Source organism: Pteronotus mesoamericanus, unplaced genomic scaffold, assembly GCF_021234165.1.
Source record: "Pteronotus mesoamericanus isolate MK-2021 breed Mesoamerican mustached bat unplaced genomic scaffold, CSHL_Meso_final contig_82, whole genome shotgun sequence".
NCBI lineage: Eukaryota > Metazoa > Chordata > Mammalia > Chiroptera > Mormoopidae > Pteronotus > Pteronotus mesoamericanus.
The window spans coordinates 2,707,778-2,734,850 of NW_026555265.1; the positions used below are offsets into that span (position 1 = coordinate 2,707,778).

General features: G+C 40.9%; 1 long non-coding RNA gene across 1 annotated transcript in view; it reads right to left on the reverse strand.

Moving 5' to 3' along the window:
* Window positions 1–724: 724 nt before the first annotated feature.
* LOC129079872 (uncharacterized) overlaps window positions 725–27,073 on the reverse strand; it is a 118,617-nt gene continuing 92,268 nt past the window's right edge. The window contains exons 2-5 of the long non-coding RNA XR_008530113.1: window positions 22,745–22,808; window positions 20,296–20,421; window positions 18,998–19,089; window positions 725–986 (exon numbers count right to left, since the gene is read on the reverse strand). This is a non-coding gene — a long non-coding RNA (uncharacterized LOC129079872). The remainder of the gene's footprint in view (window positions 987–18,997; window positions 19,090–20,295; window positions 20,422–22,744; window positions 22,809–27,073) is intronic.

Consider the following 27,073-nt stretch of genomic DNA (forward strand, 5'->3'; position numbering starts at 1 on the left):
GACCCACAAGTGCAAAATGAGGTAATAGCCAAGTTGGGTCTCGACTTCTAGTATTGCAGCTTCAAAGCCAATACTTACTTTACTCTGCATTGGGCACGGGGAAAATTCTTGCAAAATCTCTGCTTACCACTGCCAGTAGGTGCTGGTCATCATGAAGCAGATCCTGGCAAAGAGTTCAGGAGGGGACTTCAGCATCCCATGGGAGAGGCATGGGCCTCAACCCACTCAGGTAATATACCTGAGAAATACTAAATCTGGGTTCCAAGGAAGAATGCCCTGGAGTGTTTCAGTTTCCTTGGTTTGCAAGGACTTAAGACAGCTTTGAGGTTATTTCAAAAGAGAAAATCAAGGCCAATTATTTAGTGAACTTTAGAAGTCATAGGGGCACTAAGTAAATATATGACTTCAGAGCAATTAATTTCTCTCACTTTCCTTCTTTTGTAAAGAGATGAACTAGAAGTGGTCTGGAAAGCCAGCTTTATTATGTGTTACTGTGATGTTCTGGAAAGTTATTTAGTCTTTCTAAGTCCCAGCTTCCACATCTGTAAAATGGGAATAATAGGCACATAATGGGGTTCTAGTGAGAATTCAATTAGATAGTACGTATGAAAAGTATAGTCTTAGATCTTGAACTAAATGGTTGATAAGTGTTGTTTACCATACATCAACTTCTTCCCCTTGCATAGTTACCTTCTCTGTTCTTCTGATCAAATTTACCAGAGGGTTGCTTGATGTCTTCTGACCCCAGTGAAGTTAGAGAAGGTTAGTGAGGTTATATCGCATAAACCATTCTAAGAGTTAAGGGTGAGTTTTAGGTAAACTGTGGTTTTAATGTTTGAGAAGGAGCCTGTGCTGGTGGGGAATTCCATTTTTCAGTGGCAAGATGCAGCAAGCATGGGTTTGCAGTAACGCAGAGCTCCTCCCCTTCTGGCAGTCTTGGGGCCAAAAGACATCTTAAAATCTTCTGTTTTCAGATGACCCTGTTACTGATTAGAAAAGTGTCATTTTTATTTTTAGTTCCACAAAGAGAAAGGCAAATGAAATTTGCCTCACATCATCATTTCTGATACTATTGAATGATTATTTAATGTCCTCAAAATATCTAGGCTTTTAAAAAATATCTTTATATCTATATTGAAAGTGCACATTCATGGATAATCCAATGTCCAACTGGATATTCTCCTGAAAAGCACTTTCCCCCCTTGTTTAGAATCAGAGTGTCACTCGCCACAACATATATGTTGAGTGGAAAAAGAGACTGAGTGGAAAATTCTTTTTCTAAAATAATGATGATAATGATAACAGGAGTTCACACTGTAGGCATTTTATAGGTGGCAAACAACTTTCATTGCCATGATCTCTCGTAAGTCCTCCAACCACCCTGTGAAGTACACATAGCAATTTTATCCCCAAATTACATATGAGAAAATAGGGACTCTGGGGATTTTCAGTGACTTGCCCAAATTTAAGCTACATTTCCTGAGCCAGAGTGCCCCAGGAAGAATCCCAGCAAACTCAAAGCATTAAGCCGATGAGTTCTTCTGTTAAAAATCCCAGTAATGTGTGACCTGCCTGCTCGCTCACTGGAGAGAGAGAGAGGTGGAGGGAGACCTGGGCATAGCCCACTAGCTTACTAAGGAGTTAGGAACAGGTTGGGAGGGAAAAACAGGAAACCGAGTGCTTGGGGACTGAGGAGCTCAAGGTAGAGGTGGTGTTTTGCTGCTGGAACAAATTACCACAAATTCGATGGTTTTAAACAATACAAGGTTATTCTCTAACAGTTTTGGAAGGCAGAAGTCCAAAATTACTTTTTCTAGGCTTTAAAGTCAAAGTGTCAGCAGAGTTTCTTCTGGAGGCTCTAAAGGAGAATTTGTTTCTTTGCCGTTGTCATCTTTTAAAGGCCACTTGTATTTTTTGAACTGTGGTCGCTTGATCTATCTTCAAAGAGCATTGTTCCGATCCCTGCGTCCACTGTCGTGTAGCCACCGCTCTAACTCTGACTCTCTCACACACCTATTATAAAGATTTTTGTGATTACATTGTACCTATCCAGGTAATCCAGGCTTCTCTCCTCATCTCAAGATGCTTAACTATCACATTTAGAACGTCCCTTTACCATGTAAGGTAACATATTCACAGGTTCCAAAATTTGGATATGGCCACCTTTGGGGTCACTACTCAGCCTAATACAGGTGACAAGGTGACAGATGGATGGTGGCAGCCGTTTTTTACTGGTAAATGCATCACTTGCATGGCTGCGTTTGCCTATCTGAAAGCCATACTCACTAACACCTGACCTGTTGGAGCCAAAATAGAAGTTATATCTTTTGATTGCAAGCGAAGTGCTCTTTCAGGCACATCATACCCACCATCTCAAAACTATATTTACATTCATTTTTGCAAATAGCTTACCCTTATATAAGTGGTAATTAATATTTGCATAATGCTTTAGAGTTATTATGTTCTTTATTTACATGAAGCCATTTAAATCCCTACAATTAACCTCTGAGACAGTTACTATTAACACATTCTACGTATGAAGAAGCTAAGGCTAGAAGGTATGAAATGATTTGTCCAAGGTACCCTAGAAGGTAAGGGCAAGGCCAAATGCAAATCCCAAAAGTACCAACATGTGCAGCTCTAAATATTTAATCTACGCTTGAGTCCATCTTACTAGAGGCAGTAGTTTATCTTTTGGGGATACTCTAAAAGTGACGGGATCTCCAGTATGTTTTTGAGAGAAAATGAGTCAATAAAGGTGAAAGTGCTTTGTAGCAGTATGACTCACTACTACAGAAAGTTATTGATGACATTATTGTCACCATCATCATCATTATAATCATCATCCTCCTCATCATCAACTACCCCGGAGACCAAGGAAACTCAAACAGGTCCACACCTCTAATTGTATGTAAAACACTGACCCCAACTGTCTTACAGTCCCCAGAGAGAGTCTCACTATAACACATCTCAGGGTTCTGTGGTTTCTTGGCCCCAGTACAGGTGTGGTTGGTGGAAACAGAGCCCTGAATCAATTAGTCAAGTTCCTGTGCCCTTGACAATATAAGGCAGCCCTTTGCTCTCAGAGTAGGAGTTTCTAAAAAAATTAATTTTGTATGAAAAAGCACTGACCCACCCTGGTGTATGGTAATATTGTATAGCTTTTACTGTAGTTTTTCTCTCTTGTCTTTCTTTCGATGAGGCCATTTGCTCTGCATTTCAAATGTGTCTAATTGGTGGAGAGGAGGGGGTTGGAGGTAATGAGTAGGGATGAGAGAGGAGAGGCAGAGCCCTCTGGCAGGTAGCACTCCTCTTCACCCCACCCTCCTCTCTGCCACATTTTTTAAAGAGAAGCACCTACCTTCTGAAATCTACAACTTCTGAAACAGACCAGATGACTCCGGAGAAAGGTAACCAAGGCATCCTCCACGTGTGGCTGAGCAATCAGCCGGCCCCACCTCATTTGAGTGAGACCGCCAAGAGTCTTCACGTGGGGCTTGGGCTACAGGACCACAATTAGGAAGTGCTCCCTGCCCCTCACAACGGCCACCGTCACCAGACAGGGGGTGTGAAAGACGTGCAGGTGCATTCAGATCATCCTGGTTTGACCAAGTAAAATGAAGCATTAAAAGTTGGGTCCCATAATGAGTCAGAATGGGGGGGGCAGTACCCAGAGCCCTCTGACCCTCCTTGGGAACTAGTCTTGCTTATAGTTGCCCAGCTCTTGGAATCCAGTGTTAGATAAGAGTCTTAGTTCTTGCTATAGGACAAGAGGCACTGAACAGCCCAGGGTCTCCCTTCAAGGCTGTTTCTATCTGTAAACACAGTTGCTTATCAGATAAGCTCTCTCCATCTGTTGGCCCCATCCCCAACAAATGCCATCTCTTTCTGCTCAAATCCTACCCATGCCTCATGCCTCTATTCTACCCCTTCTAAGGAGCCTTCCCTTCTGCCTTTTGCTAAATTTAAGAATTTCCTCTTCCTCAGAGCCACCTTTATGCCTACTCTCAGATACTTATGTATATCATTTTTTAAATGAAAATGACCTCTTACCTATTAAGTCAGGTACACTGCTAAGCACTTTCACACTTGCTGTTTAATTTGCTGTTGAGTTTCCCCTAAAACTAGCCAGAAACTCCTTGAAGACAGAGACTGTACCTGACTCACCATTGCTCCATGCCCTGCCAGGCACTGTACTCTCAATACATAGTTATTGGGTTACTAATTTTAGAAAATTATTTGAAAAAGTTGTAAATTAGTAGAAACTTTGAAGTAGGCAGGCAACAGCCTATTTGTCTACATCCCACTCAGGGAAGAAATTCTCTGAAGGCGTCCTTGCCTGCATAAGGGACTCTGGGTCTGCGAAGGGCCCACAAAGTATGCTCAGGTCTCACCTTGGGTCTTAATCAATTCCCACCTCCCACACCTGCCTGAGGACACTTACTTGGTTCTAGAGTTTTAAGTACCATCAATACTCTGAGGTCTCCTGTATCTCCACCTCCAGCCTCTACTTCTCTCCCAGCCCTGCAATTATCTCCACCCCTCACATCAGTGGTGTGTTTCTGCAGAAGGTTAAACAACATACTCAAGAGAAAATGCATTTTCTCCCACCTGTCACCCTAGCTTTACTAAACCTGCTCCATGTCCTATTAGAAATCACCAGATCATTCTCAGACACTTTCTTCTCTCTGCCTTCACATGCCAGTCATCAAACCCTAGGAGCTTTACTTCAAAAGCAAATACCTCTTATCCACGCAATGCCTTGCCTCAAGTTCTCATTCATTTTCAGCAAAACTACTGATAACATCTGCTCTCTGTCCTCCATGTCTCCTTGGGTTATCTGCTTAAAAAGCAATCTAACCAAGACAGGCTTTCGCTTAAAAATCCCTGTTCATGATTCATTGCCTATAGAATTGAGACAAAATTTCTTGATGGGGGCACAGAACACCCTTCACAATCTGTTTCCAAGCATTTTCTTCAGCCTCTTCACCCCATGTAGTCACCCTGAACTTCTCACCCCAACATACCAATATCTTTCATAATTGTGGACTTTTGCACATGCTGTTCCCCTTTTCTGGCGTGTACTTCTTCTCTTCTCTGATTGGAAAACTCAGTGATATTTCATGACCCAACTCACATTTCACCATCTCCATGAGGTCACCCCTTATTCTTTCCAGGCAGAACTATTTGCTCTGCCTGATCTCCCACAGCAGTTGTTTATATCTGCATAATAACACTTACCACACCGTACTGTAATTTTCCTTTTCAAATGTAAGTCACTACATTATACTTTAAGATCCAGAAGGTTAAGAACCTGTACTTATTAATTATTTATATCCCCAGGGTCTAGCTCATAGTGGGCCCTCAGGAAAAAAAAAAAAACATGTCAAATAAATCATTGAATATACTCAAATCTTCTGTATGCTAAAGGAAACATTACCCAAGTAAACCAGCCCCAACTCTGCGTGCAATGGTTAAAAGGAAGATGAACTTTCCAGTGAGACATACTGGCATTCAAATCCTACCTCTACAACTTACTGTCTGGTCTTAGGCAAGCAGCTTCCAACTCAACACTTCAGTTTTCTCATCTCCAAATGGGAATGTTAACTAACTCACAGCATTGTCATAGATTTCTTAAGTAATTGAATATGTAAATTGTGTAGCACAGAGCCTGGCTAACAAATAGTCAAGATCATTACCATGGATTGACTGTATTGCCCTGGGCCAGCCCCTCCTCTTCCCAAGCCTCCCTGGAAGCTCCCTGTGTAAAATGAAGACTTAGATTGGTATGTCTGAGGTTCCCTCAAGCTCCATCACTGTGAGAATTTACCATAGTCCAAATTCCCAGTGTCACTTCATTCAGCCCAGAAACTTAGCCTGCCTGGTAAGATAAACTCTGAATCTCTTGGGCATTGGCTTTGCTCAGTAAAACCAAAGTCAAATTCACCAGCTGTACTGGAGCTCCTTAAGGGCACAAACTACTACTATTGCTCTTCTGTAACCGCTGGTGCAGAGCTGGGTACAGAGCTGGGTGCAGAGAAGGTACTCAAATCTACTTGATAGAAGTAGTGGCGAAAGGGGGCCCTGTCTCTGTGGGATGATAGGAGCAGAGCAGAGCAGATCCCCAGTCGCAGAGTGTGCTGCTCCTCATTTAAGTGACTTTGTAAACTTATTTCGCATTCCCATGTTTATCCTCGGCTCATTCTTATTAATGTCCTGTTACCATCTTAATTTGAATTGTGCCTACTGCATTTCACACAAAGAATACATGTGAGTTTATTTACATTTCTTTGGATTCTCACAGATAGGAGGTGTCTTTTTCCGACATTTGCACATTTAAAATTTATTTTTCACATCTTATTATCATTTTTTTTTTGTTCTTGTGAAGTAATGTGATAAATAGAATAATAGCTGGTTAGGTTTCTTTCTCCAACATTAAACACATGGAAAATGACCAACTCTTTGGAAGGCAGTTGTCTGGAGTAAGACTTGAGGTCTCATTGAGTGAAATAATTAGTCACTTCTAAAGAATAAAGCACAAAGCATTATGGGAAAACAGCCCACGCAGACTGTTCAGCTGACCTTGGGCAGCTTTCCCATTCCAGAGACTCACCCTATGTCAGCGAAGGAACGTGAGCATGGGGGCCAGTCAGACCTGGATTTAACCTCATCTCTCCCACTTGCCAGCTGTGAGACTCAGGCAATTTCTTCAATTCTATGAGGCTCAGTTTCCCCATGTAAACAAGACAATAATGCCTTATGGTGATTTTGAAAGAATTGAAATATAATGTATATAGTACATAGTGGCTATTAATAAGTTCTCTTTTATGGTGATAACACAGTAGGAATGAAGATATTTATCTTTTTATTCTGCCTTGTTCCACAAGGGAATTAAGAAAACTTATACTAGTGATTCTAATACACCAAAATAATATTGATGCAATAAAAAGAAAAAGAAAACCATGCCAAAGAAAGTTATGGTAGAGTAGGTTGATCTCAAGAATCAGGTTGATTTGCAAGATGTACACACAATCCTGTGGTCATGATACAGGTGTGCGTCAAGGTTCAGTGGTTGTAAGGTAACCTGTCACTCAAGAAAAGCCCAGTTCTTCCTGACTAAAAAGCCCAAAAGGTTTTTTTTTCTTATGGCAAATGAGCTTAAGGGATAAATACCCAATTTCCCTCCTCTGCTCATCAGTAATGTCACTATGTAAACCTATACAAATCACAGCACCACTCTGGGCCCCCGTCTCATATGCACATGGAAGGTTGGATGAGATGAACTCCAAAACCTTTTATAGCTCTAATTTAATGACTTGATTCTGACTTGATTCTATTCTGTAAAATGTCTACAGTTTCCTCCACCAAGCATTTGCAGTGCATATGACATTCTCATTGAAATTCATCAGTATAGTCTAACAAAACTAGTTCTTCACTAGAAAACGTAGGCTTATTTCCTTTCAGTTCTGTCTTGGGCCTCATGACCAAATTTAGGGAACCAACATTATCAGTGTAATAACCACTTGATATTTAAACACACCTTACAATGGATCTATTCAAGGCAATTAGTGTTAACTTGAGCAGATTTGGGTTTATTCAGAATAAAGGTATTTTATTTTCAGCCTTCTTTATTTTCAGTTTCTAATTGTCAACATTTTGTCATATATTTGATATGAATTTTTTCATAATTTTCTTTGTTCTCATTGGGAATATCAAAAGCCTGACTAACAGAAACTATAGGAAGCAGCTGATGAAGAGATTACTATACATGCTCTGCTCATGAGAATCAGTTGTTCAAAATATGAGTTTGGTCTGGCTCTTTAGCCAAACTGCTTGATTTGTATTCTAGGTCATAAGAGAAGCTCAACTGAACTGGCTTTGATTTGAGTGGGAGGGGTGGATGGAGAAGAGAGATATTTTGGACATTAGGAACAGTTTATCCTCTATAACATCTACCTCATCCACCTCTTACTTTCTGTCTCCTGTGAGTCTGCCCCTTCGCAAATCCCCACATTTTTGCAGCTGGAAAATCTGTGCCCATACCTCCCACCTTATCTCCCATTATTTCTTTCATGTGCTCTACATTCTCTAGATTCTGTGAGTTCTTGCTCATGATAGTACCCCAGGGAGTGTAAGTAACTCACCCAAGGACACACAGCCACTAAGAGATAAAGCCAAAGTTCAAATTCCAGTCTGCATAACCTCAAAGCAAATGACTTAATTCTCAGTGTTCAACAGAATCTTCAAAAGAATTTCATACGAAACTCTCCCATGAAAACTTTATCAATTTCTCTAATAAAATGCTTTGTCTTTTCTGCATCTCCCAGTTCTTTGATTATACCAGTGGTCCCCAAAGTGGTTTGTACATTAAAATTACCTGGGGGTCTTTTAAACTTCCAAAGCCAACAGCACACCCCAAATGAATTAAATCAGAATCTCCGGGGGATGAAATACAGCCATCAATAGTTTAAGCTCCCCAGCAGATTTCATGTGCAGACAAATTTATACTACTGTTATAACTCAGCAAAATTCAGCCCTGTATATAATTACTATGATAATAAACTGTAAGCTACTTGAGAGCAGAAATCTTATTTTACTCAAATTTGTGTCCCCCACAGCACTAAGAAAAAAGTAATAGCTCAGTGAATATTATTACACAATCATATTTGCCCAATTTAGGTTCTGTCAATCTAAACAAACGTGGACAAATTAATGAGTTCAAATGACAGAAATAGAAATGCCTGATGTTCCAGTGTGTTTCCTGAAGTAAAAAAGGCCAAGAAATTGTGATTGCTTAGGGTCAAACTAGAGGATACCTGTAAAGTCCTTAACAATTTTCTCCATGAAAATTAAAAAAAGAATGGTGAGTCTTCATTTCTACTCTCTGCTGAGGAAATGGGTCGGGGCTGCCACTGAAGTTAAGTGGTTAGTTAGACCTTACGAACCCACTCCTGACAACTCAGCATGGGAAATTCTGGAATGGTGACCAAAGATGTCTATGGAATCATCTTCTCAAGAGAGGTTTAATAAAGAATGAGACCACATGTTGCTTTAAATTCTTAAGTGAAAAGCTTGGATAAAACTTCCAGTAGGAACAACAAAGGGAATTTTATTTTTTCAAGTTGGCAATGTGGTGAGTTCCTGATTCTTTCTGGGGATTACAAAACAATCCAGTGTATGGGGTCCAGGCTATAAATTCAGATTCTCAGATTGCTCAGAAGACAGTTCGAGAAAGCAAAAAGCAGATTGTCCAATCTGGTGTGCCAGGAGTTATTAATTATGTCTGTTCTAATAACAAGAGCAGGGAAGCAGCAAACTCAAAACATGCGGGGAAATCAAAACAGAAAAATATGGTGGTTTGCCTTAATGAGAGGAAGTAAGAGGCAGCAGCCATAGCACTGGGCTTGCTAAGCTAGGTACAAATCCTGCCAGCAACAGGGTCTTAGCTGTAACTGGGCATGATCACCATAGTAGCTGCCGAGGTCATGGAATCCCAGCAGACTCTCCAGCATCTGCCAAGTGACCGATGAGGTCACCTTCTTGCCTGAGCCTTTCTGGGATGGGTGAGGGAAGATGAGAGAAGTTACTGAGAAGGACACATCAGGATCGGCTGTTCTGTGGATCACAGATTATCAAAGTTGGAAGGGACATTACAGTTCAAATAGTCTAATCCTACCCATCTCTACAGTTTCAGAGAAGTTAAGTAACATAGCCCAGATCACCCAACAATGACAGAACAGCACCAGAGTTTTCCCTTTTCATCTCATTGCTGGCTCATAGTAGGCTCCCTTTCTTCCTACCTAAGAAAATGGCTTTCCTTAGACTCCCAACAGCTTCCTAAATACGCCAGCAGCTTCCCTTAGGCAGGAGTCTAGGTGTTTTAGCTTCCATCATAGGCATGGTCCCAGATCAGCTCTGCTTGGTGGGTGGTCATTCACTACAATTCTTAGGACCACTCTCAGAGTGTAAGCCTCAGAAAGTCAGGTTCTAAGAGTCTATATTTTTTTAAATGTTATATGGTAGCTTCTTCTTGGTAGATCAGTCATTATTTTACCAATGAAGCCTATGTAAGATTGGTTGTACAAAGAACCATCAGATTTTCCTGAGGGTGTTATACCTGACCAACTTACCAGGCTGTTGCCTCAGAATTCTCTGAGGTCAAAACCTGGGATAGTTGTGCTCCTCTCTGACCCACTCTTCTCTGAGCATATGGAGGGCAGAGATTAGGTCTGATTCCTCTCTGTATCCCATTTGCCATTTGGAAGATGTTCAGTAAATTTTAAAAATAATTAGGCCCAACACTTCTAGGGAGAACTATATAGACTGCAACTCACTCACAGAAGAGCAACCAGGACTGTGAGAAAAATGAAAACTTGACTGGGATAAGGAAAAGCTTAAAAATGAGATATTCAACTTGGAGAAGAAAATAGCCACCAGGGAGAAATGATCAAATAGCCCGAAGGCTACCTCAGGGAGATGAAGGATAAGAGTAGCTATCTATGTGGTGAAAGACTTCAGACGAACATACAAGGTGGGTTTGGGATGGGATATGAGTGTGGGAATCTAGTGAGGACCCTCTCTTGATAGAGACAACCAACAAGGGAGGGGGCTTGGCCCATGACTGCTAAGCCTAAGGAGCACTGGCCACTTTGGAATAGTAGATGCTTGGTGGCACTTGAATTGAAGGACATATTGAAGGGAAGAATAAATATCTGTATAGTAAGCTGAACTGGAGACAGTAGTAGAAAAAAAATTGAGTTAGAGGGTAGGACAAGCACTCCTGGCCCTCCTAAGATCCCTCTTTCTGTAATAACAACACTAGTTATTGAGTGCTTCTATTTGCCAAGAGCTGTATTAAAACCTTAGCCTGACTGATGATAATTTTGATACAGCAACAATCAGGAAGCCCCATTTCATACAAGTTTAACTTGAGAAAATAAAGGAAATTGATTTTTAAAAACAGGCTGGCAAGGTTTCTGTGAAACTGGCACACTAGTGCATGGAACGCAAATTGAATACAAATTGAAACCATCCTTTTGGAGAGACATTTGGCAATACTTTTCAAGAGCCATAAAACTCATCTAATAATCCCACTCCTAGGGATTTACCCTAAGGAAAATAACTCTAAAAAAGAAAAAAAAGAAACCTGTATGTTCAAAGCTCTTCAAAATATCAAAACCTGGAAAGAGTCCAAATTCCCAACAATTTGGGAATGGTTAAATAATTTATGATATATTAACTCCATGGAAAATTATGTAGCCATTAAAATGATAAATGGGAAGACTTTGTGGCAACATGAAAGGCCTATAACAAATGATGTTAAAGGATAAGAGTGGAACACAAAATTGAACATGTGCTCTGATTATAGCTCTAAAAATACTTAGGACTAGAAATTGAAAGGGACAACAGAGAAATATAAAAAATGCATTTTATGAGATTTTTCTGTAAAATCATTGTATGCTTTTCAAAAAATGAAAACAGAGAACTCTTACCCTAGCAAGGGAAATTTGAGACTCATAACATGTGAGTTAGAAAGCACCTTATAGGTCCTTGGCTAACATGCTCATTTTACAGTTAAGGAAACTGAGTCTCTTAAAAAAAAGTGGACCATTTGCCCCACAACTAGTTAGTGGCAGAGCTGGGCCTAGAAGACAGAAGCACAAAGTAGAGGATCCAGGGAGGTTTCATTTAGAGACAGGTAATTTGGGGAAACACATGGAGTAAAGAGAGCAAGAGGAAAAACAGGGTTGACTGTCATAAAAATTCTCAAATGTGGGTGTAAATTCAGTCAGTTAAGAATATAACCTCATCCTCCAAAGACTAGCTACCATCTACTCATTAAGTACATAATGAACCCAGGAAGGGAAGATCTGTTTTTCTGCCTTTAAAGGCCATCTCCTCTCCATCCTCATTATCACTTCCCGAGGTCAACGTCTCATCAATCATTCTGGAAATGCTTTGTTAGCACTTATTATGTCCCAGGCGCTATACTAAGCCTAGAGATACAATGGTGTGTAAGATGCACATAGCTCCGGCTCTGATGGTGCTCTCATTTGGGGATTGGAGACAGATGATCACAGGCGAACAAATAAATAAGATGATTTAATAGAGCAGTGAGTACTATTACAAAAACAACAACAACCTGAGTCTGTGATGAAGAGTAAACCAGTAGGGGACGAGTATAGAGTGGAGGATCGTAAGCAAGGATGTGACATGATCTCATTTATATGGTTGACAGCTCACTGGCTGTCTTTGTTGTTCTAGAAAAATTGTATCAGCCCTCTCAGTGACAGTCTCTGTCTCTTCTTACTGTGGCTAAAGAAGTCTTCAGAAAATGTAAATTTGATGTGACACTGCTCTACCTGAAGACTTTGAAAAGCTCCTTTTTGCCCCCAAGATAAAGCTCAAGCACTTGGCACTACTATTGAGATATCTACAACACGCTTCCACACCACCCACACCCCAACCATAGCTCATGCCCCACACTCCGCCTGCCCAGCCTCCTCAGGAGTCTGCCATAGGCTTACTGCCCTCACAGCATGCTGCACATTCTCTTGAGGTTTCCCTCTCTCTGTGATCCTCATGCTCCCTCTTTGAGAACTCTTTCCTTTCTTTTAAAGTTTTATGTGAATTTCACCTCTTCTTAAAGTGTTCCCTCACTCTTCCAAGTAGAGCAGATTAGTAGCTGCCTTCTAGGTGCTCATAACATGCTTTGTTCACACTTGCACTATAACACATCACATTGAATCATAAGGGTGTGTGTGTGTGTATGGCAAGCAGGGACCATGTCTTAGTCATGTTTTTATATCCAGACCCATGCCCAGGCTGGGAGCTTAGTGTTAATGGATATTTAGCAAATGAGTTAGTTGATAGATCATTGGATGAAAGGATGGGTGGGTAGATGTATAAATTACTAAATGACTAAAAATTGTCAATCCTCCTCATTTTAAAAGTAAGGCAGACCTGATCTGGATTGTTATCTGTGCACTGAAGAATCAGACAAGGTGATATTTAAGGTTACCCTAAGATCTGGCAATCTAGGTTCTGAGAGTCCATAAATCACAACCAGTTATTGCTATTGGGATCAGAGAGCTTTCCTGGCTTGACTGCTTGAGAGAACTAAAGGGCTCCCAGGTTCATGATTAAGGATCAAAAAGTCCATGGAGCCCTGCTGCACTGGGATAAATAAAACCTGGGCACGGGCTGCTGTCCTCCTGTCCCAGTTGGCAACTCTCACAATACCCCAACATACCTGCTGAGGGAAGAAGCCTCAAGCAAAACAGGTTTCCAGCCGGCTCAGCAGCAGCACAGCTATACATTCCTGTAAATTTCCAGGGCCATGCAAGGACTTGGACAGGCGTGCATGTGCCGCTATGTTGCATAGCACCAGTGGCCACCTTTGTTTACCCCAAAAGCTGCAGGTGTGGTTCTCAGGATAGACTTGTGTAAATTTAGGTCAGAGGTGAGAACTGAAAAAATTCCTCACTCAGCTTTTGATGGAGGAGAAAAGAGTGAGGCCGCACAATTCCCTCTCTATCAGACTAAAGGAGAAGATGACCTGAAAGTCAATTCAAGCAAGAGGGCCTTTTCTGATGCTAGCCACATGTCCTGCTCAATGTGAGGTGCTGTGGAGAATCCAGAGAGGGATGAAATGGATTTTGGCTTCAAGGAGCTCCGACTCTAGTGAGAGAGGTCAGTAATGCACTTAGAGGATATAGCTGAGTTCTTTGGGGAACAGAGAGGAAAGTCCAGGTGGATGGGAGTTGGTAGATTGGAGGAGGAAGGAGGGAGCACTTCACCAAGGAGGAAGTATATTCAACGGACAGAAATGGCTTTAACCATGTCAGTCAGGAAAGGTGCTTGAATGAGGGTATAGAGAGGTAGAAGTACAGGGCAGTGGGGGGAAGGTGGTGTCTTTGGCTAGAGCAGAGGATGTAAAGAGAAGGAAGGGGGATTTATGAACTTGCTGGAAGAGGTGGAGCAGAAGGGTCAGCCAGGTCTTAAAAATCTGTGTCATTATTTATTCAAACAATTTTTACCTGGTATCTATTTTTGCCAGGCCTTGCTCCTGCATTTGAGTGCCAGTCTCCAAGGTTTAGAATGCATCTTGTAGGCAATGGTGGTCATGGGAGGAAGCTAAGAGGGAATGAGGTAGACAGTATGGAGCACCTTACTCTGACTGCTTTCCTTTCTTACCTGCATGACCACTGGTAAAAGGGCTTGGTAGTGGCGCCTCTCAAGCCTTGTGGAGAGCTGGACACATGACCTCTATAGTCCCTTCCTGGGAGAGTCTGTGATCTGTTACCTATCTATAATCAACATAAGGATTTTACATAAAATATTAGGGTAACACATGTGCATGGGAGGTGGAGAGGAGAGAGAGAGGTCTCTGAGAAAAGGTTTCCTGGAGCTAAAAAGATGTGATCTAGAAAGCGAGATATGAGAAGTATCTTTCTGGCACCAGTAATAGCAAGAGCTGAGGCCCTCAGACCCTTGGATTGGTCCCATGTGGGACTTCCTCCTTCCCTCTGGAAAGCAGTAGAGATCTCAGCCCTCTGTGGTTTGTCATGTGCAAACAGCAGGTTTCCAGGCCCATGATCAAAGGCAGGAGTGAGAGCACAGAGAATGGTAAGAGGAAAAGAGACAGGTCTGAAAAAGCTAAGGGAAATAAAGCATTTCCAAAGCTCGAGGGCAACTCATTTTGAAGTGATGGAGTCCTGTCTTTCAAAAATGCAATCAGCATTAAAGGCATTCATATCCTTCTCCCCCTTCCTACACAGGGAGGAGTTTACCATAAATTAATTTGGAAGTTAAGTGAGTATGGACTCACCATTGAAAGTACCCATGAGGCAGAGATAAGAATGAATCAAGCTTCAAAATATAGGCAAACACAAAGAAAGATGCTAAGAATTTAAACCTGTCCGGTGGCTTTTTATAAAGTGACTCAGGCAGGAGTGGGGAGTTGTATGACTCTTTGCTACTTTTGAAAAGTTTTCATTTTGACTGGATCCTGGGGACTTCAGTAGTCCTTTAAACCATGAACAGTTTCAGAGGCCGGCCAGGGCTCTTCTACAGAAGGGGACTTTGATGGCCTTTAAACAGTATCGATAATGGTGAGTTCCTAGAGACCCAGTGCAAAGGGAACATTTGTCCTCCATCTTTCCATTTGTTACCCACTGTGCAGAAACTGCATATTGTAAAAAGTCAAACTGCTAAAAAGAGCCTTGGCCTTAGACTCACGGGATGCAGGTTCCACCATCAACTCAAACCCGTCACAGCCACAAGACCATAGCCGAGCTGCACGCCCTCTCTGGGCCTCAGTCTTCTTTTCTAAAGATGGAACTAGGCATGTTATTTCTGTGGTCCCTGTCACAACTAATAAATTGAACTATGCATTGCACTTGTTCAGATGCTAAACTGGCCAATAAAATGAATCAGAATCTTTTCTTCTTATTCTGATGTTCTCTAGGGGGGAAAATTATAAAGCAATAACTTACCAGATACAGGATACTATGCTAATCTGTGCAAGTTTATTATTTCACTTGCCAACAAACTGATATCCAGGATGAAGTGATTCAGCTAAATTGCAACAGCAATTCCAATGGCTTGGTTGGGCATTACTACAGATGCTGCCCAATTTTCCATGACTTCTGTATTTCTACCCAGAACCCCAGAAAATGAAGTTACTATCTTAGTGATGATATTGAAGTTAATAGATCCTAAAGTATCTTATGAATTATCAAAAACAAAAACACCTTAAATCATACCGGAATATGATTTTAGTGTTTAACAAAGTGTGTGTAGCATACTTATTTGGAAGCTCAGAATCAGCAAGTAATATAGATAATAACCAGACAAACCAGAATTTTCTATTGCCTAGAATATCCCAGTCCCTAGCCATTTTAGGTAAACAAGAATTTACTGTAGCATTAAAATAATAATAGCTTACAAGGACTAGATACGGGAGTCTCAGCCTTGCCAACTGTCCAGCAATGTGTCAACCGCAGAGATCACTGTCCACTCCAGCTGGGCATTACCAGGACCCAATCAGACTCCATTTCAGAAGTCATGGGCGGTGTTTCCATGGAGCTCTGCCCGAAAAGAGGTGATCTAAATCTTGCATGAGAGATGTACATCAACAGGGAGTTTTGCCTAGAACACTGTGACCTAAAAAATCATATTAAGGAACTCAGGATGCAGACTCAGTTTCAGAGACACCAAGTGACCTTGTGCAAGGCACCTTGCAGATTGCCTTGCCTGCTTGACTCCCCTAATGAATGGTGACTGCCTGAGTGAGAACCCGGCCAGCGGCACGCCCTGGCCAGGGGCAAACATTCTGATTTCACTGTCCTATTTTTTTTTTAAGGCAGCCTGCTCCTTTTATTAATCATCTTGCTGTTTGTTTGTTCTGGGAAAACAAGCACTGATTCATAGAGGGAAATATCGCCTGGTGGTTAGACTGGAACAGTATCTTTGCTGCATCTCTTTTTGAAGATATTACCCATTATATTTTTTTGATATCCCATAAATAAAGATGTCTATGATATATTTCTTGTGGAGCTTAGAGCCAGAAATTCTTTGGAATCCCCTCCCTGATCCATATATAGCTATTCTTCCTTCATTAGATGAAGAGGACTCCATAATACAAGCCATTTCCTTTTTTTTCTCTATGCTGCTGGGAAGCTCAAATCAAAATACATGCTTCATTTAAATTCTTCTGATTTTGAGATTTCTTCCTTCTCATTGTCCTTTTCTTTCAATATGACTAGGTTTTAATCTTTTATTATGTTTTGATGATGCTGTTATCTCTATATCTTATAAGTTACTTTGAATACTATTTGGAAGTGGAAAGCACATCAATAACGTGGACCAGTATGTTCATTAGTGCTGTTCAGATGAAAAACTTTGGAAGATTAATACTTATTCTATGATGAAGTCTGAAATTTTACTTCTAACACAAATTAATCATTAATATTTAAAAGCTTATATAGAGTAATAACTCTGAACTTTTGCATAGTCCTTATCATTTATAATGTAAATGCTTTTAAATGTCCTGTTATTTTGTAATCACTCTTCATACTTTACAGATGAGAAAAGCGAGGTTTAGAGAGATAAGTGGCTTGCCAGAGGTTATAGAGTTAGTGAAGTCAGAAATGCTGACCCTAAGACAAGGTTTTTGTGGTCCCCATCCTCCCAATACCATCTTGTCTCTCACTGACTTCTCATATAAACTAGGATTCTTCTCATTATCCTTAAATAAGTGTGTGTGTGTGTGTGTGTGTGTGTGTGTGTGTGTGTGTGTTTGTGTTTTAATGTGTTGATCAAATTGAAGCAAAAGGCCACCTTAGCGGTTGCTGAGATGGTCAGTAGAAAGTCTGCAAACCACTGATTTAGGGTCTTAGGGTCACGCTTAGAAATGGTCACTTCTGGAAGATCTGAGCTCCCTTCTGTCATGCTGGGATTCCATGCCTCAGTTTAACTGACACATCAAGTGTAACTGTCTTTGTGGTCTAAAGGGAAAAAGTGAGAAATATGATCTCTAACATGTTTTTATCTTCTAAGTCAGTTATTAAAAATACCACTCCTAGGGCTCCTTAGTACCTGAGTGACACAAGACATACCAAATCCACAGACTGTTGGGAGAACCAGGAACAGTTCACTGATCCTAGAGCTTGTTGGTGTGAAAACACATGACACTGTTTACACTCAGAGCCTCAGGGTCATGTTGTTCCCCCAGGCGGGTCAGTCAGCCAACCTGCTTTAATGTGACTCTGAAAACAAGGTAAGCACTGCATTTGTATTTTTGTTTTCTCCCATTTCAGGCCACTCATCTATCATGAACTGCAAGTTGAAAAGCTTTGGGGTAGCTTGACCAGAAAGAACACTGCCTGTATTTTCTGTGAGGCCAAGCACCCTGAAAGAGGTGTGCACCTGGCAACTTTCTTTATGATCTCCTTCTCCAGGTTTGGCCAGACCCAGTTCTGGTTTCCCATTAGGCCTCAGGTCCTGCCCACAGTCTGGAGGCTGGAGAGGCCCTTCTCAAAGGGCTAGAGATGAGTTGGTTTCCGCGCTCAGCTTCAGACGTGCAGCTTCCTGAAACATAGCCGAGGAAGCTCTGAATTTCAGAGAGCGATTTTTTCTTTGCATACCATATCCGGAACTGAAACCACCAATTCATTTCACTTAAAGATCTCACACTACACTCAGATCATCAATAACATTCCACAGATAAAGCTTCATCCACCGAGTCATTCTGTTTCTTTCACTCTCTTTTCTTTTGGTGGTGATGTTGTTGGCTACTTCTTTTTCTTCTTTTTTTTTCTTTAGTTCTGACAACACAGAATTTGGAAGCCTTTGTTTTCTTCAAGGGTGTTTATGAGAATTAGGAGGCAAATATCCAAAACTCTGCTGAGGGTTTGGCCCTACCTATAACTTTCTGCCTTCCCTTGCATGTCAGCTTGGCAATGTATGAGTGTAAGGTCATTGATTCAATGGCTCCTTTCAGGGGGTAATTAATTTGGTTGAGAGCTCCCACACTGAGGTAGCAGATCGCCTCACTAACCAGTGAAAGTGGTTAAAAGACGGAGTCTGTGGAGAGATTCATGCAAACCCTCCTCACGAAACAGGAAAGCAAAGGAAAATAACACATCCTCTTGATGTCAGCTATAGCATCAACCCATTAGGAGGAAGAAAGATTTCTATCATTTATACAGTACCTTACAGTTAGAAGCTATGGTCATATCCTTTCTCTCTCTGATTCTCCCCAGAACTTGTAAAGTCATCCAGACAAGCCTCATTCTCCCCAGTTCAGAGAGGAGAATGCCAGGGTTAATCAAAGTAGAATGATGGGCCCAAGCAGTGATGGTGGAAAAGCCAGACACTTCAGGTTAGAAGCCAATTCCATTGATTCCAAGTCCAGGATTTTTGTAACTCCCATAAAACCTTATAGATAATATAGTATTACATCATAATCCATGACTTAATGTTGCACACTCACTTGCTGATATCTTAAAATTTCAGGTTCTTGTAGGTCAGGATTCCTGGCTGTTGGTCAATACTTTTGTATAACCCTTCCAGGCCTCTGCTTTCCTTATTTAAAAAAAGAAATAGAGGAATGACATTAAAGTAAGTGTTGCTTTCAGTTCTGACAATCTGTGGGTCCCTGTGTAAGTGACTATTAGTTCTCCAGGGGGTTACCTAAGAATGTTACCTAAAGTACTCACGATGGAGCATCAGCCCCCAGGATGGCAGCAGTTATCAGGTAAAAATGGTTGCCATGGTCATAAGTGAGAGCAGAGCAGAATTATTCAAAATGAAACAGGTTGCTTTGCTCCAGTCCTTCTCATAGCTTTCCATGCAAATTGAGAAGGGGAGAGGGCTGTGGGTGTGCCACGTTTCTCTAAGTTGGCTGTGAACATGGACCTCATGTGATCAGTATTCCATGAAAGCCATTTTGATAAACAGCGGGACATTCTCTGATGATCCCCTTGGTGTCTAAAACCAGCAGCCCAGATGCCAGCACCACTCCCTCCACTGCACCCCATGCCAAGTGCTGCGCTTCTTGGGCCTTGGAGGGTAGTGCTTCAAGGCCAATACCCCCCAGCACTGCGCAACCCAGCTGCACAATCTGGATCACATGACTTCAGTCACCAAAGCCTTTGTGATAAAAGAAACAAACAAACAAACAAACAAAAACCTTACCATGTGTCTGAAAGCAATGACTTCTGCATGTTGCTTTAATATAGGGCTAAAGGCAGCTACTTTTATTGCCTTGAAACTTTACTGTCTTTTCATTTCTCTGAGTGCAGGATTCTGTTATCCTTCTCTTATGGGAAAAGAAAGGTAAGGCCACCCAAGAATTTTCTATTCTGCCTATTTTTATTCTGACTTTCATGACTCTATAGCATCCTTCCTATTTAGAAAAAGAAATTCTAGACTCTCAGAGAGACTCTTAGGGGTATAACAGACCACAGAGGACTTTATGTGGTCTCTAGCTCTTCTGAGCTTGATTCTTCCCCCTTCAGCCCTTCTTCCATGGTCTCTGTCTAACAGCTTCTTGGGAGAGATGCTCATTTTCTCAGAGGCAAACTGGCTCCATGTTTTAACAGTTTAGATTGTTAGAAAGTTCTGAGCTATACTATCTCATGGGAACTTCCTCCTGTGGTTGGCTCCAGACAAGTCTGATCCTGCTTCCAAAGCATGAAATGTGTCTGACAATCTGACTCTACTTGTCCTTAACCCATATCTTCAAAGTCCCATGACCAGCATGTACTGACATTCTTGAGCCCAACATACCTTGTGAATTAACATCCAATCATTGCTTCCAGTCTTCTTTGCTCTGGAAGGAAAGGCTTTGTGTGCCAAAGATATTATTTACCTATTTGATTGAGGATCCTCCACTCAGAGTTTATACTTCCTGCCCTGGGTATAAGTAAAAAAATACTATATTAAAGATTGGTGTAGTGTTTCTGCTTTTGACCCTCAGTCACACTTGTGTTTGGTTGAAGATGGCTAGCTTTATGGTAGACTAAGACAAATTATTTCTCCTTCTGGAATGGCAGGACACTTCCTAGTACTGAACTATGCAAAGGAAACTTCAGGCTGACAAAAAAAAATGTACAGTCAAACATCATTTAAAATTGCCTTGGGGATTTCATTTTATTAGAGAAAAAAACAAAATAAAAAATAATTCTCATTTTTTCCTTGACTTGAGTAAATGTTCTGCAGCCTTCATCAACCATCTAGTTAGTGATTTAAGATTTTACATTAACATTTCACACTTATTATCTCATTTATTCTTGTAACAACAATTTCAGGTCAGATAGCATTGTATCATGTCATTACAATTTATGAGAGAGCTGGTATTTCTGAGGCTGTGGTTATGGGCTAGCATCTTAATCATTTGTTCTATTGTTAGAATCCTGGACTGAAATTCAGAAATCCTGGTTCTAGCTGCTGTGTGACCTTAGGCAAGTCACTTTGTCTTTTTGGCCCTCAGTTTCTCCAACTGTAAAATGGGAGAGCTGTACGGCAAACTAGATGAGCTCCAAGAACCCTAATCTTGCTCAGCATCTTGCAAATGTTTTTCCTTATTCACAGTGTGAACAGAGAGAGACAAAAATCACAGAAGGATCCAACAGGGTAAAAACTTCCTTCACTGTTTGCCACACTCATGGTAAGTAAGAAATATTATCTGATTACCTTTACATCAAAAAAAGACAATGTACCCATAATCATTAATTACAAACAGCATAGTGATGATTATTTTTTTAATGTAGAAATCCTGCTTGGTTCAAGTAAAGACATTTTTGAGAGAAAGTTCAGGTTCTGAAACTGCTGATGCCTTCCTATAATGGTATGTGGGACGCGGTGGGGGTGGAGAACAATAAGCCAGACAGTTCATCTTAGGGGTAACCTCTTTGGTTTATGTAAAATATATGACTCAAAGCAAATTTATTCTTGTAGGCTGCCATGCCTGAAAGAGGATGAAGCCTCGCTCAAAAGCGACTGAGCCCTTTATACAATTAATCAGCTACATCTTTGTGTTGTATGTTGTGATGTCTAATTTCCAGAGGAAAGTTCATTTTCAAACCACATAAATGATGATGCTTTTGGAAAAAAACCAACAAAAATGAGAACCCACCTCTCCTAAATGTAAAGATTTCAATATGAGCTTGCTTATTGTTTGTATTTTACACCCACAGACTTGACGCTTATTATCTCCAAAATTATTTCAGTTTCCAAAAATCATTTGAAACACTCCTACACCTGGGGTTTTTGATAAACAGTTCATCTTCTATAAAGAGAAACAGTCTTGTGTGTGTGTGTGCGCGCGCGCGCACACACACACACAGACACGCGTTCACAATTGAGAGACAAAGAAAGACGAGTTGTGGGGGAGAGGGAGAGAAAGTGAGAGCACACTTGTGAGCTGTGCAGCACGGACATCTGCAGAGCCTGAGGAGCCTTCCTGTAACATACAAAGAATTTCTGTGAGTGTGGGTCTTCCCCCCATGCATGTCTCTTCAGAGACTGTAAGAAACTTTGGGTTAATTTCACTCTGATGCTAAGAATGAAGATTGATGTTTCTGAGCACTTAAAATGTTCCAGGAACTTTTCTAAGAGCTTTAATACATATGAATTCACATATTACTCACAACAAATCTATGAGGTTGACATTATGATTATCCCATTCTACAGATGAGAATAATAAACAAAACTGAAATCACCGAGAAGTGAACTCCCCAACCTCTGGGTCATTCACATTGAATTAAAATCCTGCCTGACCACTATCAAGACTAAAGGTGCTATCAAGACTGAAGTGTATCCTCTGGGAAACACTTTCACTGAGATGGAATCTCACTGTCCCCTGAACAGCCCAGAACTTTCTCATGGCATTAAAGTCACTGTTTGAAACTGTAGTAATCTGTGCACATACTAAATCATCTCTGTAAAACCCTAAGTTCCTTATGATCTGGGTGGTATTAAAATTGTCCTTGTTTTTCCACAGTCATAGCAAAGTGCCAGGACTGCAAAGGCACTTAGGAAATACCACTTGAGTAAATGACAGAAAAGACTCCAAATTCAGACTAGAGTTTTCACAGTCACTTTAGAAAAAAATCAATACAGCAAGATCTCCAGGGTCAAAGCCAGCTGAATCTTGAGAAAACTCTCTGTGACTTTTAAAATAAAACATGCCATTTGTGTTTTGCCCTGTGGGGTTTTTCTCTAAATTCATCTTTACCTCTTGAATGGTTATGATGGGTAGCCAGTCCATCTGGTCTGGAGAGTAAGTTTCAAAAGAAATACTGCAATGAGAGAGAGAAAGCTTAAATCATGTTAAGTTCTGAAGTTTGTTGTACTTTCCATTGTCAATCTTAAAGATATCTTCATATAGGTTAAATTGATATAGTTCACCTTAACTTTCAAGGAGTTCTTCATCCTCTTAGGAACAGAGAAGGACACAATGAAAATATGAGCCAACACCTCACCCAAAGCATAGCAAGACCATGTAGAAACACTGGGAGGTAGCAAGATGCCTCTGATAAAGATGTGATCTTGGAAGGAGCCCATTAAACCAGACAGTCGTCCAAAGGTTACCTTCTTTGACCCTCTCATTTGGCAGATGGGGACAATGTAGCTCAGAGAGAGGCAATGAGTTGATAGATCCATTTAAAGAGCAAGTGAGAACAGACTCAGGGCAGGTTACTCCTAAATGAGACACCTTTTCCTGTTAGATTTTGCTAGCCTTCACCACAGAGGTTACAATTAAGTGATTCCTAAAATAAAGCCTATCTTGTTACATTTTGAGTAAAAGTCTGATTTTGAGAAAGTCCTCAGGCTTACTTAGGCAAAACTGACTTTAAGAAAGTGGATGACAGGGTGGGATCTCTATTTTTGATCACACACTAAACATTTCTAGCTACCAAGCCGTGGCAGGATATATTAGTTGGTTGGCGTTAAAAGAGCATGAGTCACCGTTCTCACCAGCAATAAATCCAATTGCTGGCACAGGATGGATCGAACGCAAAATGACAGCTGAGATTGGAACATGTTGGCCTCCCTCCATCTAGGGTTCTTCAGTCCATGTCCATGCTGGTAGAAAATGTCACAGTGATAGTCAAGGGTTTTAAAGTAGTTATGGCCTCTTTGTATTGCTGGGGGCTAAATGGCCAGCAAAAGTGAACAATGCTTGAGCAGATGGCAGTGGTAAGTAGGTGAAGTTCCAGCTTTGATCCTGACTCTGTACATGACTTTGGACATTTTTCCCATCTGAAAATTAAAGGCATGGGCTAAGGGTTGTCCTGGCTACTTCTAGGGTCCCCTCCACTTCTGGGATTTACTTAGCCTGTAAGTGCACTAGTTCCTTCTTTCTCTAGTGTGGTTCTGCCAGTCCTCGAGTAAGTGGCAGCTCAGAAATTTGTCATTTCAGCTAATAGTCTTGACATCATCAAGTAAAGGTCATTCAGGGGCTGGAAAGTACACCAGTTTTAGAGCCAAAAGAACAAGCTCAGTTCCAGTCTCATCTCTACACCAAGGTGATATTGAACAACTTCAGTTCTCTTCCTAAACCTCCAATTCTTCCACTGAAGAATCCAAGTAGTACCAGAAACTAATTCTTATTTCACAGTGTTGTCTTGTGGGTCAAATGAGATTATGGATGTCAAAGTGCTTATAACCTGAAAAGCATAAGGGGTTGTGTGACTGAGGATAAAGATAAAGATGTAGATGAGGAGTTAACACTTTTTGATTTTCCATAAAGATAGAAATGAATGACAGGTTCTGGACCAACAGATAAGGGGAGAGAGGGAGAGGTTCCATCTGCGCACCTGTAGTCCGTGTACCCTGGGAGCTCCTCCAGATGGTCCTACAGAATCCTTTTCTTACCAACCTCACTCCTTCCTCTCCCAGTCCAATAGAAAGTATCACCTGCCTTAGGTCTTGTGCCTTCCTTTTCCATACCCACTGCAGACCCAGCCCAAGTGTCAAATCAAAACCTCTGTGCAAATATTTCACCCTCACTTCTTTAGTCTTCTAGACCATCTAAAAGAAAACAGCAGAGGCGCTCCTTCCACCCACGCATTTCCCTTTGTTTTGAGGGCTGCGGCAGCCTGGCCCTGTGGCATCTAGAGCTCCAGGCCTGAAAAGCTGCTTCATTGCCAAATCCTCTCTTGGCACCAGAGTTCTGGGCCTTCAGCTGGTTACCTGGCATTTTTCCTATGGTAAATCATGATGGTACCCGATGGAAATAACACAGGAGGTAGAAAATGTGGCTTTGCATGTGGATCCACAGCTTATGGAGCTGCCAAGGATGTAAGGAACTACCTGGTTCAGACACTCCCCCCACACCCTTGTTTACAGAAGTGCAAACTGAGTCCTAAAGAAGAGAAGCACCATGTAGTGTCATTTAGAGGTAGAACCAGAGGATCTTTAAAGGATATCCAGGCCACACTCCTCATTGGAGAGATGAGGAAAATGAGGCCCAGCAGTGTTAACTGAACTGCTGCTGAGTTAAAGAACTAGCACTGAAATCCATAACCTCTGATTCAAAGTTCAGATCTCATTTCATGAGATCACATATAGAGTACATAGTGTGGAAACTATGTACATGAAATTCAGATTCTGAGGATATGTAGATATAACAATAAGTTATTGTGTTAATGTAACCTTGGGGAGATAATTTACATCCATGTTTTAGAATTCCCATTTTAGTCTATGATAGATTCATCATATATTCCTGTGTATACGATGTGATGAAGAGCATAATTAAATTTGAAGTTTTAGATATACAGGTATAAGCATAAAATAACAACTAAGTATTACTGTCACTCCAACCCTGAAGCTCAAAGGAGTCTTGTAAATATCAATTTTCTATCATCAGGAAGCAGTGTATCTGTGGTCCAAAGCTAGACCCTATCTGGTAAAAGTTAAACCTAAAAGCAAAGGTGTCTGTGTGTGTCTTGGGCCTAAAGTCTTAACTTACTGAAGTGCTGTCCAGTTTGGGGCCAGGTTAGTGCTGGGTGGGTAAATGTTTAACTGTTTCTAAAGGGAAGGGGTGTGGTGAGAAAAGCCTTTGCTTGTTGTGTTTTCCAGTATCCTTAGTGTAAATATTCCCACCATGGCCACTTTCAAGCTACCAGTGCAACATTGCTGAATGTGAAGTTTGGAAGAGATGCACAGCAGAACACCATTAAGTAATATTTCTAACACAGGTACAAGAAATATTAATACACCAAAGAGCAGATATAACAATAAAATGTCATAAGATAAAATAGGAAGTGGCAGGTTTTGAATATTATTACCATTATTTTCAATATAATTTATTTGTACATTTACATGATTTACTTTTTAATAATGGCTGTGCTTTTCAACCAGTTTGCAAAATTCCTGATAATTTAACAAGCAGCTATTGTAGGCTAGAACAAGTTGGCTACTGGCAAACCCCAGAACCAAAGAGGACTGAGTTTGAATTCTATCCTATCATTCTGCGGGCCCTGTGACATGGGGTGAGATTTTGAACTGCTTTGAGCTTTAGGTTATTTTTTTTAAGCTGTTGAAGGTGATGCAAAATAGCTTCATGCTTTATTGGTGATACTTAAATAAGCTTAGCAGTAGCTATACATAATAAATGCTTAGCAGTTCACTCTTAGTGCATTCCAAAGCCAAATTCATTCACTCAAACAGATTGCAGGAATGTATTTTGTAGTTGTTTCCTACAGCACATTGTCTCCAGTATTAGGTACTGTGGGGGTACAGATTGCCTCAGACATTACTCTTGCCCTGGTCTCAGAGTTCATGGTCTGGCAGAAAGGGATATGTGACCAATAAGTATAATCCAAAACAAGTGTGATCAGCTCATAAAAAAGAGTAAGAGAGAGAGAGAGACAGACAGACAGACAGACAGACAAACAGACAAAGAGCTTGGGACAGGCAGACGAGGAAAGGATTCATGGAGTTGATTTACATTGAGCCATATGTTTCAGAATAGACTTAGACACACAGAGATGTCTAGGAAAGGGTTTTCCAAAATGAGAGGGTACAGGGATCAAAGGCAAAGATGAAGCAATATTGAAGTATAGGCATATAGGATTTGGTGGAACAAAAAAATATAAAAATGGGTGCTGAGGAATTGTTGAAAAGGCAGATCACATACAGGTCATGTTAGCCTTAGACACTAAAGAATGTGGACCATGTTCACTTAGGTAATGATGAGCCTGGGGAAATGCTTTCGTCTGACAAGTGACACAAATCAGATTTTTTGATTACCTATCATATTATTTTGAACACTTGTTCATTAAATACATTTTATGGTGACTGTCTTTCTTTCCTTTAACAAGAATAATTGAGTTAACTAGATAGCAAAATACATTTTTAAACTAAGTAAATTTCCCCTGTCGGGCAGAAAAAAATCCTGTCTTCAGGGATAGAAGATGGCATTTTAAATCCCAGTGGAAAACACAGTCATTATTTAAAGCCTTTGATAAATATTGGGAAGTAGCATTATTTCATGAGTTTTGAATTGTCTACTGTGTCCCTCTTGCATTATGCTTCACACACAAAAAAGTCATATGAC